Source organism: Oxyura jamaicensis, chromosome 2, assembly GCF_011077185.1.
Source record: "Oxyura jamaicensis isolate SHBP4307 breed ruddy duck chromosome 2, BPBGC_Ojam_1.0, whole genome shotgun sequence".
Classification (NCBI taxonomy): Eukaryota; Metazoa; Chordata; class Aves; order Anseriformes; family Anatidae; genus Oxyura; species Oxyura jamaicensis.
Window position 1 is genome coordinate 130,474,763 of NC_048894.1, and position 13,040 is coordinate 130,487,802.

General features: G+C 38.1%; 1 protein-coding gene and 1 long non-coding RNA gene across 5 annotated transcripts in view; one reads left to right on the top strand and one right to left on the bottom strand.

The window, feature by feature from the left end:
- Positions 1–812: 812 nt before the first annotated feature.
- RALYL (RALY RNA binding protein like) overlaps positions 813–13,040 on the top strand; it is a 409,045-nt gene continuing 396,817 nt past the window's right edge. For 2 of the 4 annotated variants that reach the window (XM_035317321.1, XM_035317322.1), the window contains exon 1: positions 813–1,024. The gene's annotated coding sequence lies outside the window, so the exon portion shown is untranslated. Of the gene's footprint in view, positions 1,025–1,866; positions 1,954–13,040 lie in introns of all 4 variants that reach the window. The other 2 variants (XM_035317320.1, XM_035317319.1) reach the window with 2 other exon arrangements.
- Positions 1,598–2,415, bottom strand: LOC118161724. Its single transcript, XR_004748142.1, has 2 exons — positions 2,365–2,415; positions 1,598–1,983 (listed from the first exon to the last, which is right to left on the bottom strand). It is a non-coding gene; the product is annotated as an uncharacterized LOC118161724 (long non-coding RNA).

Genomic DNA, 13,040 nt, shown 5'->3' on the forward strand with positions numbered 1-13,040 from the left:
AAAGTAAAAAAAAAAAAAAAAAACACTTGTTTCCTTCCCACCTCGTCCAGTAACTTTCTCATGGGAAGCCACAGCCCTGCCAGCGGGTCGGGAGGAGAGGCCATGACTCAGGGCAGAGGCCGCGGAACAAAAGCAGGTGGCAAATGGGACTGCTGCTGGTACCTGTCCTTCTTCCCCCAGCCGCACATGCGAATCACTCCGGCAGGAACCGGGAGAGCCGCCGCTGACACGATTGCGCGGCGCGGTAACTGCGGCCCCAGCGCAAGGCACGGGAACGCCCCGACACCGAGCGGGAGCGGGGGAACGCCCCCGCACCCCAACCCCACCACGAGGTGCAGGGGTACCCCTCTGCACACCCCCGGGGCCGGAGCGGCAGGAGGGGCTGCCGGGTACCCGCGTTGAGCCTGGAGCCGCAGGATTTACCGCTAACCCCCCCCAGGGGGCGAGCCGAGCAGCAGCAGGACCGCCGTGCACGGTCTCCCTTACACACACCCCGTGCAACCCCCCCAACCCCAACGGGAGTGGCAGGAGGGGCAACTCCATCCCTCGCACACCGCTGTCCGCCGGGGCACGGCACCCCCCTACCCGCGCACCCCCCATCTCCGGTGGTCACGCACCGGCCGGAGGGCAACAGGCGGCCGGAGGCTGCAACTTCGCGCAGTGCCACCGAGCAACTTGCGCCGCCGCCGCCGCGTGTTGTCGCCTCGCGGGCGCGGGGGGGGGAGGCTCGGGGGACGAGCGACACCTGCCGTGGGTGCAGGGCGCGGGGTGGGCGCAGGGCGGCGGGGACCCGGCGGCCGCGGGGGCTCGGGGCGGGCTCCCTCCGCGCTCGCTCCGCGCCCGGCGCCGCCGCTGCGCCCTCCCGGCTGCGAGTCCGCCCGGCTGCAGATCACGTGGCGGTTGCCGGAGGCAGAGACTAGAGAGGAGAGAAAAAAAAAAAAAAAAGCGCCTCATTCCTTCTTCCACCGCCATACTGTATTTTATAGTAACTCTCATTTTTATTCCTCCCTTTTACTCCCGCTCGGTGAGTACCTTTCCGCTGACATTCTTGTCCTCCTTTTTTGTCCAGTTTTTTTTTTTTTTATTTTTTTTTTTTCTTTATTAGTTTTTTTTTTTTCTTTTTTTCTTTTTCTTTTTTTTTTTCTTAGCATGCGATGGTTACTAAACTATGAGCAAAAGGTGCTGCTGGGGCCGGGAGTCACTGGGAATGAAAAATGATTATATTAATAATACAGACTTGCCAGTCCAGCAACAACTGATATACATTTAGTAGCTATATATCTATATATATGCAACTGGTTTTGTTGTGGCACAGAAAAGCAATGTGAAATATGATGCTTATTTTTTTAAAAAGATAAAAGTCATGTTTCTAACTCTTTTTCTTCAGAGGATTTTCTCTGGTGTTTTATTATTCTTTTTTTAGTTTTTTTTTTTTTTTGTGTGTAGAGATGGGAATTGCAAATACATTTTACAGCAGTGTTTACAAAGAGTTTGTAGTCTTGCTATACTGGTGAGAGCCACAGAGCAAGATGTTAATTTTATTATTTTTGTTATTGTTTTTTTGATGCTCAATGCAATCAGCAGGTTTTTTTTCTTCTTCTTCTTTTTCAGTTTTTGTTACCTGTTTATAATGTGAAACTTTTCTTGCAGCGTGTTGCAGTTATCATTTTTAAATACTTTTTTCCTCCTTAACGATAACAAAACAAAATATAAAGCCAAAGAAATGATTGTTACTTTTGCACATTTTGCACCTTGACTTTTTTATTCTTTTGCCAGCAGTATTTTGTGATGGTTATTGTTATCATGATGATGATGCTGATAGATATATACATATATACAAATAAATACATTTTCAAATGATGGCAGTGGAAGGTTTTCCTGGAGAATGAAGTGCGGTTTGGTTTCCTTGTCAACGGAAGATGAAGTGAACAACTGAACATCTCCCCAGTGCAGGTACTTCATCTCCTTGTAGGCGTTTCCACGCTGTGTAAATTACATTGTGAGATTTTTTTTATTATTATTATTTTATTTTTTATTTTAAAGAATTATCCTTCAAACCTTAGCCTAAGGCTTCTTTGCAATGCACAGGAGGTCTGAACTATATATCTCTGCCTCGTGATTGCTTAGATGTGTGCAAAATGTTGCACTAATTGAGCCTAGGTCGGTTAAGCTGAAGAGAGGTGTTTTATGTTCTGTGCTGCAAAGAGGGGAAGGCAGCTGGGGAAAAAAATCCAGACCCTTCCCCCCCCCCCCCCCAACTCCCCCCCCCTTTCCAAACCTCCCATCCAAAAAATAAAAAATAAAAATCCCCAAACCAAAACTGGGTGAAACCTTGAGATCATTGTTATCAGTGCAAATACTTACAGGACTTCAGACAAGAACAAAACCCTGTCCCTGTTTTGCGGTGACTCGTGTATTTGTGTGTGTCTGTTTAAAAATTATCCATTAGAAAATAGCTGTGAGAGAAACAGCAAAGGAGGCTCCCTCGGAGAGCTGGCTCCTTGCCACATGAGGCACATTTCGTAGCCCTGAGGGCAGCAAAACCCTTATATCCAACTTCTGCTCTTCATATTAAAAAGGCGTAAACAAGGCAGCAGGTTGCCTCTTGTGAATTTAATTCATTGGGATGGAGATTAATCAGAAACAGATATTTGCTTGAAGGTGTTTCATTTTGTTTTGATGATTATTAATGCCACTGGCTGGCAGGGAATGGGAAACTGTTACTTTCCGTGACGGTCACTGAGAGTTCAGGATTGGAGAAGAAACTGTTACTTTTCATTGATAGCACTTAAATGCTTAACAGAGACTGCCCCTGATGTAGAAACAGGATATTGGCTCTCTAAAATACGATTTGGAAAGATTTTTCCAGATGACAGGCTTGTTGTCTGTCCCCGTTTCCCCCCCCCCCCCACCTTCTGCCTCTCTCTTGTATTTTTTTCTTTTTTGTTGTTTTCCCGGAAGGAGATATCGTGCAATATTATGCTAAAGAAGTGCTGAACGCTTGGTCTGCAGTGTTCTCTATAGTTTACTTTATTGTGATGGGTTTGCTTAAAGTATTTTGTATAAACAACCTCCAAGGATTTGTAACTGATCATAAACATAAGCTGTGTATTCAGATGTGGAAACCAAAGTAAATTACATGATTACATGGAATATATTTATTTTTCTACCGTGATATAGGCAAAAAATTGTGGTCCATTTGTAATTCATAGAGATACAAATTCATTTGGAAGTTTCAGGCTTCTGACACTTGTATGTACATTGCTGTAACTTAACAGCCACCTTTAAAGTAGGAAGTGTGTGTTAAAGTAGAAAGTGTGTCTTCAGCATTCTCTTGTGCTATTAGTTGTGTTGAAAAATAAGTATTTAGATAGCTATGTTTCTATGTAGAGAAAATATATTGTGTGTTTAAGGTGGCTTTTTCCAGCTTAAATGCCATATAAATGTTTAGCACATATTTATACATGGTTTCTGGTCTGACATGATAGAATACTTCTGACAGTATATCGGGGTCAATCATCCATGCGTCTAAAAACCACTGTCTAGATATTTCTATGATAGATTGTGATGACTTCTCTGAAATAGTTACAATCTGTTGGGTCAATACGCTTTAAAAAGACTCAGCCTGCTTATTTTTTCATGATTTAATTTGAAAGAAAGCCATTAAAATACAACAGTGATTGAAACTGTATCCTCCACCTCTATTTTTGTTTCCCTCCCCCCTTATTTTAAAGTTTTTCTTTAAATTATGTGGATCTGTCAGTAAGAAAAATATTTTTGACATTGCTGAAGCACTGAAATAAAGTATCTAGCTTAGCAGTTTCCAGAATAATCTTCCTTTTGTTCTTTCATTCAATATATGTGTGTCTTATGTGAGTAATTTTGTACAAGTAGTTGCTAACAGAAGACCCAATCGTGCTCACCTAGTCTTGCCTTGAAGTTTGAGTTAAAAGTTTTAGAAATCTCTATTTACAGCACCCAGATTTTGTCTACAAAGCACCTGTTGTCTCAGTAGCACAGTAATCTAATATACATAAATACATTTAATTTGCAGAAATCTGTAACAGAGTTGTCTGATTTCATATGTATCAAACAGTCTTGGGATTTAAAAACAGGGATAAAGGTGCTAATTTTGAAAAAGGATACCCCTACCTCCTGCAGTATGTGGGCACAGTAGGATTTGGGTCAGTGGAATTGATTCCAGCTTGGTGTTTCCATAGTTATGCTATGACTAACACTGTTGTGAAAGCACATTTGGAAAACCATAGCTTGTGTAAAAGACAATTCTTCTTTTTGGAAGGAAAAATAGAAACTATACCTAAAGAACTGTAGTGTTGTTTCTACAAGTGATAATATATTTGCATTTTACATTTAGTGTGAGAAACACTAGTACTGCCCTAACTCCTGAAACTGATGTGTGTCCAGACTTAAATGGCATCTTCTATTTTTCTTTAAATCTGATTTGGTATTTAGGTCCATTTAGGAATTTAAGATACCTTTTAAGAGGTTTGTAAACTGAAAGCTTTGAAAAACATTTTTTTTTCTTTTCTTCCTTCATAACTAGTTATTATTAACAGTACTTACTAGCAAATATAAATATGTCAGGTGAATAGAAGTTAATGACTATGGTGCCTGGAGAACTGGCTTATAAATGCACATTTTTAGCCACTGTAGTGGCCACAGTTGGCAATGGGAGGATATCTTCTCACATTTTTTCCACATAATAATTAGGACTAGAGAGACCTATGGTGTCACATCAGTTATGTTCTGCTGTTGTGCTAGGCTGTTCTTACTTTGTTCAGATTCAGCAAGTCCAGACTTAGCTGGGGCACCCTTCCCACCGTAGCTCTCCAAGGGCAGGGCAGAACCTCACTCTTCTGGCTGTTGGAAATCTCATTGCTGCCTGAAATTTATTCTCAGACAGTTTATACTCTGATTTTGTGCTATTGCTGTCCCTAAAAAGTGAGATTCCTTCTCCACATTTCTGCTTCCTTCTGCTTGTGTTCCCAGCGTATTTTCAGAGAGCAATCACAGCCCCCTTTTCACTCGAGTTTGTTGGGATAACTGGGTAGAGGTTTCCGTTAGCACTGGCTAGAGACATCCACACCGGCTCTGAGCAAAGTCATGTTGCATCAGAAACAGGGCATCTGTGTTTGAGCCCTCTTCTGCCCAAGCTGATCTGTTCTGCTTTCAGCTGCAAACATTTCTGTCCAGCTTCCAACTCCCAAGTTAGCCCGGATGTCTCCACCTGGAGCTGTGCTGTGGACATGCCATCTTCTGGTGAGACAGGCTTTATGCTGTTCTGACCTACCCTTCACTCTGCCTAACCAAGCTGAATTTCTCTGGCTAAAGCAGAATAGCAAAGGATTCTCAGGAATTTCTCCCGCAACACAGATTTTTAGACTTACAAGAATCCTCCAGTGATTATTTTAATTTTTTTTTTTTTTTTTTTCCTACCATTGAGGGGAACTGGAATGGGCTTGAGCCACTGTGTCGGGGACTGCCTTCTACTAGGAATACATGTGAAAGTTTGCCACAGTGATATTTAAAATAGCTTTTCCTAACTAGTCTCTTCCTAGATTGCTGATATCTTAGCTCTCTAGTCTCCAAAAGCATTATTCTAAAAGCAGTTTCTTTCTCTGCCACTGTTTTTTGTTTGTTTGTTTGTTTCCATTGTCTGCATTGAAGGTTTTCAAAGACAGAGATTTTCTTTTTTAAAAAAACAAAACAAAACAAAAAACTTAAGTACGTTTAAAAGTGTAGCTGATAGAACTGATAGGTCTTCCTTCAAATAAATGTTTTTAAATTCACTTGGTCTTCTCAGAAGATTCACTGCACTGTCAAAATCTGGAGCTGAATCCTTGTTTTAAGTACTTATGGAATTTCCAAACAGAAGGCTAAAGATTACTCTTTCCTGATGAAAAAATTATGCAATCTGTGACTCTGGATTTAAAACCAGTAAGTAGCTTCTTTAAACTCAGATCCTGATTGGCAGAAGAAAACAAAACACCATTTTTAAACGGTGTGAAGATTACAGTGTAGCATTTTCACATTTGTTAAGTTATTAATATTATTTTATGATCTTTAAACAATTGCCAGGTTAATGTGACTTAAAGATTATTGTTTCACATATACACACTTTAAAATAATTTAAACCATTTTTTTTTCTCATCTTTATTCTGTTCTATTTTGAAATGACAATAATCTCTAAAATGTACTGAATCCTTATAAAAGATGTTTCTTGCAGTTTCAGAGCTGTTTTCTATGAAATATCTTTGCACAACAAAGTGTGATTTTCCATCTCTATGAATCATCTGCTAATAATTAAATCAAAAAATATCAAGTAGACCTTCAAATTATTATGTAAATCTCAGGTTACTTAGCATGAATACAATGAACTCACTTTTATCATTGTCATATTCTGAAATATAAAGATAGATAAGTAGGTAGATAGATAGTCTTACAGGTAGTCATTTTTACAGATGTTTTTAGTGTGACAAAGAATTAGAATTGCATGAATTACTTATCTTTTTAGGGCTTAACAAACACTTTTGTTTAGGAAGAAATAGTTCAACCTTCTCTATACAGTAAATTTATACACACATATTATCTACTTCCACTTGGCAAAAGATACAGCTTAAATTTCCTCTGTGGTCTCCTCTATGTGACTCCCCAGCTCTGGCTCCTCAGCATGCCCTCCTGGCCCAACAGGGCTCAAGCAACAACCATTCTGCAGCTGCATTTCAGTTTCAGGAACATAGATTTTTGCTGTGGTGTAATCCCTTCATGGTTACTGTAATACCCATAATAATTTCTTCTCTGTCTTGGCTGGAAGGGGTTTGAAGCAGCAGAGGTAGATTTTGTATGAGTGATAACCATCAGTGGGTATGACTATGGTGGTATATGAGTGGCACTCCCCAGGATTTTTATTCTGTCTTTCAACATTCGTGATTGTTTCTCCCAAAGTATCTGAAGCTCTGATTACACTTGTTTTACACAGAAGTCCTTTCCCAGGTGAATTTCTCGTATTACTGAGTAGTGCCCGACTGCTGTGCAGTCTCTAAGCATGCAAGTCAATGTGGAGCTCTGAAAACAGCTGAATTTTTTGTGGGCAATACTGTGGTCCTCTGAGAGCTGCTCACAGCCCTTGGACAGCCATAGGTCCAGGCTAACAAGGTATAGGCTGTTGTTATTTACAGGACAAGAAACCATAAAGGATCCGATAATAGTTATTGCACCTTAATAATTACTAAATAACTTGGGGAAAGTTGGGCATAAGTCTGCCAAACATGCTCTGTACCAACTGTCTTCATTTCATCCTGCTCAGTCACACGGGTTGCTTTTATCAAGATCCTCCCTCTAGGCAGGCATGCAGGGTCAACAAAAAAGGTCTGTCTGACACAATTAATATATTAATGGGATTCTTCACCTGATTGAAGCAAGGCTAAATTTGCTCTGTAGACAAACATTACGCTAGCACAGTACTTCCAGAAAAAAAAGGTGTCTCCATTTTCACTGTGTTTTTCATTGAGACTAAACAGCATCTATGTCAAATAGATATAAGATGCATCTTGTTCATTAACTATAATTTTAGTATCTGGAAGAGGTATTGCTCTACTACTGCATACTTTGGATGCATTAGTTTTAGACGGACTTAGAATTAACTTGAAATTTTTGTCTCAAAGTATTTTATTTGCATGGTGTGGACAATACTGGTCCTTTCTGTCTGCTTGGGTGCAAACAGAAAGTGGAGTATGTTGTTTAAAAATACTACAATGTATGCTCTGCCCTAAGCATCCTATTTATTAGAATAATATGAATGAAAAAAATGCAAAAATAAAAATAAATAAATAAAAAAGATATTTTGTGTATCTTTGCATGCAGGGCCTGCTCTCAAGTTTTACTGAATGCTAGCTAACAGCTCTTGTTGGTAGAGGGCGTTATTGTAACTCACTGACAGCAAAACACAGTGTATTTAGTAACTGTAGAATGTTTCTGAACTTGATCTGTAATACAGAATTACTTTTTATAACAGAAAATAACTCAACCTAGCTGATGTATTTTATGGAAACATCCTTCACCCAGTAAATGTTAAGATAGGTATTATACAACGTTAAAACTATTATATTCAAACTGTTACACTGCATCTCTGAAATACTGCAAGGTTGCCCTAAAGGTTTAATAAAAAATAAACATTCAGTACGTGCAAAAGGGATTTGTTATACTGTGTTCTAATTAACAAAAAATTCAGTTTTACTATCCCACTTCTCATCTTGTATTTGCCACTGATTTCGTGGGGTAAAACCTAACACTTGCAATGCTGCAAAATAGTCAGTTTTCTAATATTCTCTATATAAATTCCTACCATTTTTATTTATTTATTTATTTATTTTCCAAACTGCAGAAGAAGAAGGATATATTTATGTTTTCTCCTTGTATATACAACTTCTGGTTAAATGGGAGTTCAGTAAATGGGACAACTGCAAGTCTGGCTCTGAAAATTTTTTCTTCTAGCTGTGCATTTGTAAGTCATAGGCAATTAGTGTACATTTTGCACAATGAAAAGAGAAAGTAGATTTAAATTTTGAAATTATGTTACTTTTGCTTTAGGAGGATAATTCATCAGCATGCTGATGCTATTTTTATTGTTTATTATTTTATGAGAGAAGTATATTGTGTTACTGTTCATCGTGCCCTGCTCTGGTGGGTAACATATAAATAGAAACCTGGTCCTATATATGCTGGTCAAAATTTCCTGTCAAAACATATTTCTTTCTGTAGCTTATGATAAAGTGGATTCACACAAAAGGTTAGATTCATCTTACTTAAACTTGCTGTTTAAAAAAACAGGTTTTCACAGCTAAGCTAGTCATCATTTTATCCATCTTAAAGTTAGTTATTGATGTCTAACAGTTGCTCAAGGCTTTGTAGTCAATAGAGATGTATAGAAGCCTCTAGAGAATTACAGATTATATCCCAAGAGGGGAATCTGTGGATAGCTATGAACAACCTTCCTAAAACTCTCTTTTCACTGATGAGTGGGAGAGCCTATATTCCTAACTTTTGGATGAATAAAGTTGGGGGACATGAACCCCATCTCTCCCCTTTTCCCTGGCTGAAATGTCATTTTTAATGAAATATTTGACTGAAAACTTATTATTATTGTTATTATTGTAGTTATTATTATCTTTTCACCACTAATCTGGCCAGAAACTTCATGGCTGTAAGTATGTATTTGAATTTCTGTCAACTTCTGCAGTAATTTTTAGAGTAAAGCAAATGTTTTTTTTAAAAAACAGCTTGAATGAGTTCTAGACTACAACAAAATTTTCAAAGATTTCTGTTGGGGCCAAAATTTCATTACTTTTTTTTTTTTTTTTTTTTTTTTTTTTTTTTTTTTCCATTACTTTAGACATTTTTCTGTTTATAAACTAATCCTACAACCCAACCCTTCAATGAGTCCTTCACAGAGTACTACTCTAAAATCCAGAAATTTCAGTTATTGTGTACAAACATGAACCTGAGAAACCTTTGAAAATAATTGAAAGATAAGGATTATGTGGATATCAATTAAATCAACTACTTACACCTTCTTCACATATGTAAATGTATGTAGCTATGTAGACACTGTGTCAAAATCTTATCAATAGATCAACAAACAGCAGAAGATCTAGCTCTGAAAAAAGCTTTTATAACATAAAAGTGCAAAAATAATACCCTGTGAATGGAGGTTATCCATGCAACTTCGGTTAAATATTTAGATATTAATGTCATACCATTAATATCCTCATATACACGTTTGCTTTGAAAGATTCCAGAAAAAATCTGTATTTTTTTGAATATCCAGGTAGAATTTATCTTTCCCTCTCTCAGATAATTTTAATTCTAGGCACGTTTGGAATTTTATAAGATTGAGTACCTACATTTGTATAAATCAAGGATTTTTAGACAAAAAGTTTTAGACAAAATTTATCTCAGTAAGGTGGTTTACATACATCCCAGAACTTTGCCATTAACAGGATGCAGAGGAACTCACCCACTTATTGACACTGCCCTTATGTTTATTATATTATATTATATTTTGATATATTATTATATTGTCCTATTTTTCTTCACTGTTAGCAAAAGCTATTATGTCATGTTATATCCTTTATCACGTCTTGATCTTCATCTCTGTTCCTTGCTACGTATTGAGATTTCTACCTTAGGTTTATGTACTGTTCAACAAAAATACATTGTCTGAGCAGTATCCACAACAAACAAACAACAACAATAAAAATAACAGATTTACAAATGTGAACTCCTTAGCTGACTTCCTGAAGCTTTCACCTCTTTTCCCAGTTTATTTTATGCACTGTAAAATTTATTTTTTCAGTCATGCATTTTGGATCAGAGTTGGGAGTGCAGTGTTGTCACAGCATTATAAAGGTCTCATGACTGTAGATTGTCAGGACATAAAAGAGCACAACTGAATTTCTCTGTAGGAGTAGAGCATATAAGCCAAACTCTGCCATTTGATGTCACTGGGCCTAACTGTGACAACTGTCCTGTGTGAGTAGGTAGTCCAAGGATGTTGAATGAGGGATATTTGCTCAGGGACACACTTATGAAAGGAGCAAATACAAGAAAAATAATTACAGTTCAGTTTAAGGAAATTATTTCAGGAATGACAGGGTTATTATTATTAATTATTTGATGAAAAAACTGTTATCCTATGTATTGTGACGTTTCATCTCAGAAGTTTTAATATGGGTTCAGATAACCTTGACACTTGGTCACAAATATTAATGTTTTAAATATTCATCATAATAAAAATAACCTGATTACTCTTTACTTTTGGATCTTTTAAGATGAAAATATTCTCTGCAAGAGAAACCTGTGTCACAGTGATCTGCAGTTACAAACTAGGGAAAGCATATTTTAAAGTGTTGGGTAAGTTCATTTGAATTTCTGGATCCTTTTTATCTTTTATTTGTAATGTTATTTTTATTTCAGGCTTGCTGGAACTTCCATCCTGCTCTGGACCTCTCCCCTGGCACTGGCAAAGCTCAGAAGGATGAAAGAAAAGGAAGCAGTAGGAAAGGGGTGGAAGAGGGGAAAAGACTGGAAAGGGAAGCAGGAGGGGCAGCAATAGAGTTAGAGGAAAAAATTCCCAACGGTTCAGTTAAGGTTCCAGAGGAAGGGACTTGTTGCAGTCCTTGCTCCTCCTCACCTTCCATTTGGCCTCAGCCCCTGTCCCCTCCACTGCCTTAGCTTTCATTAGCACTACAGATATTTCACTACTTCCTTTTTTTTTTTTTTTATTAAAGAACAAAATCAGAATAAAATATTTACAAATATAGCACCCTTCTCACAAATTATAGCGTAAAAATATTCATGTAACTGGTTCTTGAAGCAGGACAGGTTTTTCTTTTAGTAAAACAGACTTACATGAAAGTAGAAAATGGTTTCATACATCATGATGACAGAAAAAAAGGTTATGTTTCTCATTCTTTTTATACCCAAGGTTAACCCCTTTCAAATCAGTGTGCACATGACTATGGTTCAGTTATTCACTAAGGTCCAAAAGCAGGCTTTCCATTGGCCTTTATTTACTTATCCTTTTTTCCCCTTCTTTCAGAGATTTACTGTCAGGGGTCCATCTTACTCCCCATTACTGTAGTGGAAGTATAAATTGAAAACTATTCTTAATTCTTTCAGTTAGTTTGAAATTTACAGTGTACAGTTTTGTAGGCTAAATATCCCCACCAGAGTTTAAAAAAAAAAATAAAATAAAATGCAATCTATTTTTTATTTGTGCTGTGTGCTGAGACTAACAGACAGACAGGAAGTAGGGACCCTGTTGCTCAGTGCTGGTTCAGCACATTGCTTGATCTCATTCCTCCTGGCTGGAAGGTGTAGGTGTAGGTGGAGGAGTGCTCAGTTTGAAAGCACTCTTTGACCAAACATCTTTTTTACTCCTTATGCATGTCTGCCTTCCCACAGTTATTCTCACCAGGAAACCCTTCCACCTGACAAGGTTGAGTTAGGAATGTTAACAGAATGGGTGGATCCAGTAATTGGTCTTTCTAAGAAAGAATTTCTTAAACGTAGAGTTTAAACTCCTCCTATTTCTCCCCTGTACCAATCCTACTAATACAGAAAAGCCAAAAGGCAGCAACTGAGCCAATACAAAACAAAGCCTCGTAACAAATTTTAAGAGTTTGTCAAATACTAAATATTCCCAAATACTTCTTATATAGTGTAATCACTTATGATAGTTGAGTGAAAAAAGGAACTGGTATCTAATCTTACTGATGCTGGTGGAACAGGTCCAGAGAAGAATGACCAGGTCCAAAAGGCTGAAATATATATATATATATATATTAATCTTAAAATGAGACTTAAAAGTACTATAGACAAAATTGTTGTGTTATACATATCTAGATACAATAGGTCAAACACAAACATGCTATTAAATAAAAAAAATAGTACATAAAACTGCAAGAAAATAATGACTTCTTTGGGGGATTTTATGTTTAAGGATATGTTAAATTTTATTAACATTTAGGAATTTCTTTTTACATTTTCTCAAGATGCACTATAAACACTGACTGTTGCTTCATTACCTGACTAGAAACTTTAAATTTCAGTTGGTATTAAAGTCTGCCTGAGGTGTTGTTACTGCAGTTTGTTTAGATTTTGATTATTTGTGCCCAATGTGCCCAAGTTTATGTGAGTCAAAAACGTGAAAAGTAGGCTTCTGATTTCAGCAATTTATTCAGAGCCCCCAAATTTGGTACTTCGGTTCTCTGGGCAGTATTTTCAAAAAGCAGGCACCTCAGAAGAGCCCTTTGGGACAGCACAGTAAGGTACATGGCTGCCTCTGGGAACTGTACTGGGAACTGTGGCCATCCCACAGGATGGACTGAGCTTGTGTGTGTGTGCTGGAACATGCTTTGCAGGGAGTACATCCATCCCCCCTGCTTCACCCAGGGAACTACTTTCCACATGTGAGGGATTTGTAATGGAGAGGGTTCACAGAAGACTCTGGGGAATTT